The sequence below is a fragment of the Podarcis vaucheri genome (assembly GCF_965113315.1).
Source record: "Podarcis vaucheri genome assembly, chromosome: 14".
In the NCBI taxonomy this organism is placed as follows: domain Eukaryota; kingdom Metazoa; phylum Chordata; class Lepidosauria; order Squamata; family Lacertidae; genus Podarcis; species Podarcis vaucheri.
The window spans coordinates 13,298,255-13,305,273 of NC_138752.1; positions in this window are offsets into that span (position 1 = coordinate 13,298,255).

Below are 7,019 nucleotides of genomic sequence, written 5' to 3' on the forward strand. Positions count from 1 at the left end.
GGAAGCTGTCTGTGGACAAACGCCAGCCCCCTCATCCAGTAAAGCTAGATGAGCACCGCAAGCCCGGAGTCGTCCACGACTGGACTTACTGGTCAGGGGTCCCTTTACCTTTACCTTTAAGGATGCAGATGTTTCTGGCATAAGGGCAAATGTGGCACTGCCCCACCAACCTCATGCAACCTCTTAGCCCACCCCCGGCTAGGAGATGTCACTGGCTGTCAGCTTCCTTCCCATTAGGCTTAGTTTTGCACTTGTTGGCTCCTTGTCATCTGCTCTGACGCCACCTACCATTGGGCTCCCTGCTATACATCCTACTGGTCCATCAGTCGCTACCACTGTAGCCTACAGTGCAATGAATCTCTTTTGGATCTTGAAGTGTAGCTTCACGTAGAGCATGGGTAGGCAAGCTAAGGCCAGGGGCTGGATCTGGCCCAATCACCTTCTAAATCCAGCCTGTGGACGATCCGGGAATCAGCATGTTTTTACATGAGTAGAATGTGTCCTTTTATTTAAAATGCATTTCTGGGTTATTTGTGGGGCACAGGAATTCATTCATTTTTGGATCTGGCCCTTTCCATTCTAGTATGTGGCCCCTGGATTATTGCTTTTGGGCTGCAAAAAGTTTCACACCCCTGATTTAAGGCTTATTGCACTGAGTAGAAGTCGTCCCACTGAGTTCAACAAGGCTGACTTTCATGTAACTGTGCTTAGGATCATAGCCCAAATGGATCAGTTTTAAATGATTAGCCACTGTCAGAACCGCTCAGAGTTGAAGAGCGGGATATAAAAATATAAAAGGAGTAGACAGGTAGACTAAAATACATGCCTGCTAAAATATCTTCATTTCTTTTGTGTGTTTCACACCTTTAGGAACATTCTGTATCCAAATGTTGCAAATATACCTAGGTGTTCTGATTGTGGGTGGATTTGTTTTTCCCTTTCAAAGACAGAAAGAAAACACCTGTTTAGGAACCAATTCTGAACTCAAGGAACTATCGGTCCGAATTAATGAACAGCTACGGGATGCTCATTTAAGTCAAATCAGCGAGGCTTGAAGACCAAACTTGGAATGTAAATGATGCAATCAAGTTTTGATTCATTCTGCCATGCTACCTAGAGAAGGACAATTCAATTCAAATCAAAACTTCTTGTCAAATTTGCATTTATGAATGCTTCAGTGTACGCTGTAGCATAACTGTTGCCTTATTTTAGAAAGCAGTGAGGGGTGTGCCATTTAAAAGCAATGTTGCTTAACCATGCATGCATTGCTTAATTGCTTGTCTAGCAGTTTTCTTCAAAGTCATGCAATCCTTACATCCGTCTTCAACTTCCCCTTTATTCCAGACGATGGAGTTGGAATCGTCACTGCAGTAAACATCACTCACAGCAACACAAGCTTGTCTCCATTGTTTGCCATATTTTGCACCTCCTATTCTGCTTGGACTAAACTAATGCATTCTATGTCAGGGGTCAGCAAACTTTTTCAGCAGGGGGCTGGTCCAGTGTCCCTCAGAGCTTGGGGGTGGCGACGGACCCTGTTCTTGACTTCTGTCAACTGAACATCTGAAGGCAACAGGACAAGGAAACACATCTCAGAGGATGACTACAAGTGTGTAGATTGGTTGATGTGGGCAAAAGCGTTCCTTCCTGAAACCTGGTTACCTGGCACCAACTGCAAACATCAATGTCTCCTGATTTCTAGTTTTTCAACGCCTTCTTCTTCCATCTCTGTGGCTGCTCCCAGATTTTGGAACTTCCTTCCTAGAGATGCTAGACTGGCTCTTTGTCGTTTCACTGGAAACTGACTGGTTGTTGTTGTTTTAAGAATGCTTTTAATGATGCTGTGCTGTTTTTATTGCTTTTATTATCTGTATTTTAATAGATTTGATTTTTTTATGTTGCTTTAATTCTATTATAATTTTATTACATTTTAATAATTATCTCCCCCCCTTTTTTTGTATTTTATCTATGTTGTTCAAATGTAAGCCACCTTGAGTCCCAGTCTGGGGAAAAGGTGGGATATTCTTCATCATCATCATCATCATCATCATCATGTATCCAGGGCAGCTGTCTACCAGCTCCCATCTGGTATGCAGGCTGAGACCCTACCTGCCCGCAGACTGTCTCACCAGAGTGGTGCATGCTCTAGTTATCTCCCGCTTGGGCCACTGCAATGCACTCTATGTGGGGCTACCTTTGAAGGTGGCTCAGAAACTATAACTAATCCAGAATGCGGCAGCCAGACTGGTGACTGGGAGTGGCCGCTGAGACCATATGACACTGGTCCTGAAAGACCTACGTTGGCTCCCAGTACATTTCTGAGCACAATTCAGAGTGTTGGTGCTGACCTTTAAAGCCCTAAACAGCCTCAGCCCAGTATACCTGAAGGAGCATCTCCACCCCCATCGTTCTGCCCGGACACTGAAGTCCAGCGCCAAGGGCCTTCTGGTGGTTCCCTCACTATGAGAAGCAAAGCTACAGGGAACCAGCAGAGGGCCTTCTCAGTAGTGACACCTGCCCTCTGCAATGCCCTCCCATCAGATGTCTAGGAGATGAACAATGACCTGACATTTAGAAGACATCTGAAGGCAGCCCTCTTTTTTAATGTGTGATATTTTAATGTGTGACATTTTAATGTATTTTTAATCTTTGTTGGAAGCCACCCAGAGTGGCTGGGGAAACCCAGCCAGATGGGTGGGGTACAAATAATAAATTATTCTTAATAATATTATTTCTCCCCCCCCCCATTTTTGTGTTTTATCCATGTTGTTTAAATGTAAGCCACCTTGAGCCCCAGTCCGGGGAAAATATTTTTATTTTTCTTCTTTACAATCTTTTTTATTCAGTTTTACACTACAGGTTTAAATTGAAACAGTAAACATCCTCATCCTCATTTAGGATTCCCTGAATCCTTAGACTCCCCTCTACCCTTCCATGGTTTCCATTTTCAATCTTTTTTGACTGCATCACCTATTTTCTCTATTTTTCTTAGATAACCCATTTTTACGTTAGTTTTTAGTACATTGCATGCGTTACTCAAATCCTGCCAAAACAATTTAGTTGTTTACAATGTTCTCTTAAATAAGTTATAAATTTTTCCCATTCCTTATTAAAGTTCCTCTCTTCCTGGTCTTTGTTTTTCCTGGTCATTTTCGCCATTTCGGCATAGTCCATCATCTTCATCAGCCATTCTTCTCTGGTTGGGACTTTATCTCCTTTCCATTTCTAGACTTGATTTTTCAAAACAAAAATGAAAATGTTCTTTTTTTCCCCAGACACCCGCCCCCTCCAAAAAAATAAAATATGTCTGGTCAACAAAAGATACACACACAGCACATAAGCCAGTATCAACTCCCTTATGATCCATCCTCTAGACTTTAAGCAAGATCAATTGAGCTGGATGATGAGGATAATTGACACTGCCCTTTAAAATGTGCAAAGTGGTTCACAATCATTATCTTTCTGGATCTTTACAACATTTCATTGATGGAGGTGCTATTAAAGTCTGTCCGCTTTCAGGGGTGTTTGTTTTTTTTAACAGGTGGAGGGAGAGACATAATGAGCCATCTTTCTCCTTCTGAAAACTCACCAATGATTTACATAATGGAAGGCTGGGGGGAAAAAAGCACTTCCGGAAGTAGTTTTCAGATACCCCCTCTCTCTCTCTCTCTCTCTCTCTCTCTCTCTCTCTCTCACACACACACACACACACACACACACACACATCATTTTAAATAATTCAGTGTGAAGGTTAAAATGCTGAAGAACCATTACTACATATAATCATTCATGTAACCAAAGTGAAAACCCCATTGTCTACTTAGAGAAGGGTTAGAGGTGGCAAATACAGGGAATAGACAGAAAGCACTATAGACCATCTATCTCTTGGCCTGATTGCTCTTTTGCGGATCAATTCTTAAACGCAAGCAGCACACACAAAAAGCATGTGCTTTAAGTGTTACATTTGCTATAAATCTTTGTCTGGCACGCATTAGGAAATCTGAAAAGGCAAGCTGAATCCCCGCTATTCAATACCTTTAACCATTTATGAACAGCAGATTAATATTTGACTAAGCCATGCTATAAAGAACAGCAAGGGAACTAACCTTGCCAACTTAGAGAAAGCAAAGGATCGCTAGTTTGATGATTTAGCCTCTAAATTTTGCCTCTAACAGGCCATTCAGACATCTGTTTTATCATGTATTCATGATGATTGGCACTCATGACAGTATCAGGTCAGTTGTACAACACAATCACACTTTCAATATCCTTTGCTCTTGCAAAGGGCTTTTTTTTCTGGTGGAGGGGTTCATACTGCTGTTTCCAATTAGTGCACATCCCGTAACTTCCTGCAGAAATTCTGCAACTTTTTATACCACAATCTGAAGAAGACATGTTAGTTGTCCCCTGTTGCCAGGCATTTAGTTGACAGTTCCCACATGCGTTGGAACACTCTTCCTGCAGAGATGGTGCAGGCATGATCACTTTTCGTTTTCAGATGTCTCTTGAAGACTTTCTTATGCCAACATGCCTTTGCATCCATTTACATTTTTTTTCCCCTGATATAGCCACTCACTGTACTGATTATTTGCATTGTTTAATAATGGGGTTTGGGATTTTATCATTGCAAACTTCCCTAAGTATTGAAATAATAATAATAATAATAATAATAATAATAATAATAATAATAATAAAAAATTTTATTTATATCCCGCCCTCCCCAGCCGAAGCCAGGCTCAGGGCGGCTAACAACAATAAAAAGTACAACATTCTAAAATCATTTCATTATAAAATTAATTCAACTCAAATTGATGGCAACCATTAGACTAAAGCTCTGTGGAGATTGCCAAAGGAGGGAGTCAGGCTGTGCCCTGACCAAAGGCCTGGTGGAACAGCTCTGTCTTGCAGGCCCTGCGGAAAGATGTCAAGTGTTTCTGGGTTTGGATGTGTGTGTGTGTGTGTCCCCCACACCAAAGTGTCCCTTCTGATGGCAATAATGCAGACTCATTGCAGAGCAACTCATAAAACAGAAGGATGTGTGGATGATCCTTCTCGGTGGTGGCACCTGCCCTGTGGAACGCCCTCCCATCAGATGTCAAGGAAATAAACAACTACCTGACTTTTAGAAAACATCTGAAGGCAGCCCTGTTTAGGGAAGTTTTTTATGCTTGATGTATTTATCATGTTTTTAATATTCTATTGGGAACTGCCCAGAGTAGGCAGATGGGTGGGGTATTTATTATTATTATTATTATTATTATTATTATTATTATTATTATTATTATTATACCACCGCTATTGCACTATTAGGGATGTGGGTGGCACTGTGGTCTAAACCACTGAGCCTTTGGGCTTGCCAGTCAAAAGGTCAGCAGTTTGAATCCCCACGATGTGGTGAGCTCCCGTTGCTCAATCCCAGATCCTGCCAACCTAGTAGTTCAAAAGCACGCCAAAAGTGCAAGTAGATCAATAGGTACCACTACGGCGGGAAGGTAAATGGCGTTTCCATGCGCTGCTCTGGTGTCGGTGTTCCATTGCACCAGAAGTGGCTTAGTCATGCTGGCCACATGACCCAGAAAAACTGTCCGCGGACAAACTCTGGCTCCCTTCACCTGTAAAGCAAGATGAGCGCTGCAACCCCAGAGTCGTTCGTGACTGGACTTAACTGTCAGGGGTCCCTTTACCTTTATTGCAATATTATTGAGGCAGGATGCAGTCACATGGCAGTTTATTCCATTTTCACGACATTTCCCTAACTGCTCATTTCCATATTACACTTAAGTTTTCTTGTGATATATTATGGTATGTATCACCACCCTGTGAGCTGTGATTCCACACACACAACCCCCCGGAAGCTAACAGAGAAATCAGCTCCAAACTTGCACGATAGTCCACTACAGTTACAGAAGTGGCTTTTATGTCATGTGAGAGCTCAAATATACTGTAATGCAGAACTTAACAGTTAGGGGAAGTCATGAAAATGGAATAAACTGCCGTGTGAATGCAGCCTTAATGACATGTTGCAGAAAATTCCTGAGGGTGGGGGTGGGGACACCCATCTGGAGAAGCCCCAAGTGCCACAAAACATGAAATGGTATTGTAAGACAGTAATTACAACGTGACTGAAGATGTCTGTAAATGGAGCACGCTAAAGCAGGGGTGGGAAAGCCATGGCACTCCAGGTGTTTATTATTATTATTATTATTATTATTATTATTATTATTATTACTATTATTATTATTATTAGTTTACAAAAGCTGGACCATAAAGAAGGCTGATTGCCGAAGAATTGATGCTTTTGAATGATGGTGCTGGAGGAGACTCTTGAGAATCCCATGGACTGCAAAAAGATCAGACCTCTCCATTCTGAAGGAAATCAGCCCTGAGTGCTCACTAGAAGGACAGATCCTGAAGCTGAGACTCCAGTACTTTGGCCACCTCATGAGAAGAGAAGACTCCCTGGAAAAGACCCTGATGTTGGGGAAAATTGAGGGCACAAGGAGAAGGGGACGACGGAGGACAACATGGTTGGACAGTGTTCTCGAAGCTACTAACATGCGTTTGACATGTTGCAGGAGGCAATGGAAGACAGGAGTGCCTGGCGTGCTCTGGTCCATGGGGTCACGAAGAGTCGGACACGACTAAACGACTAAACAACAACAACAAAAAGTATGAGCAATGTCTCTCTTTTTTTCCCAAGTAACATTTCTACAGATCAGTTTCATTTGTTGAGACATTAGTGTTATATTAGGAAGAAAAGGGGGGGAGAGGTGATGGGGGGAAAGGTGAGTGGGGCTGGGGGTCAGGTGGCAATGTTTCTGTTTTATTTAATATATGTGTGGGGTTTTGTGTCAGCGTCGCTTGTGCAGGTTCTCTGCTATTCGTTTGTGTTCCTTTGGTGGTTGAGAGAGTGGCTGGGGCTGGCCTAGGGTGTGGTTGTTCATTTGTGATTGGCTGTGGTGAGCTTTGTTTTCATGTGTGAGTGAGGTGAGTGGGTGGGTGTCTGGATCAGGTTAGCC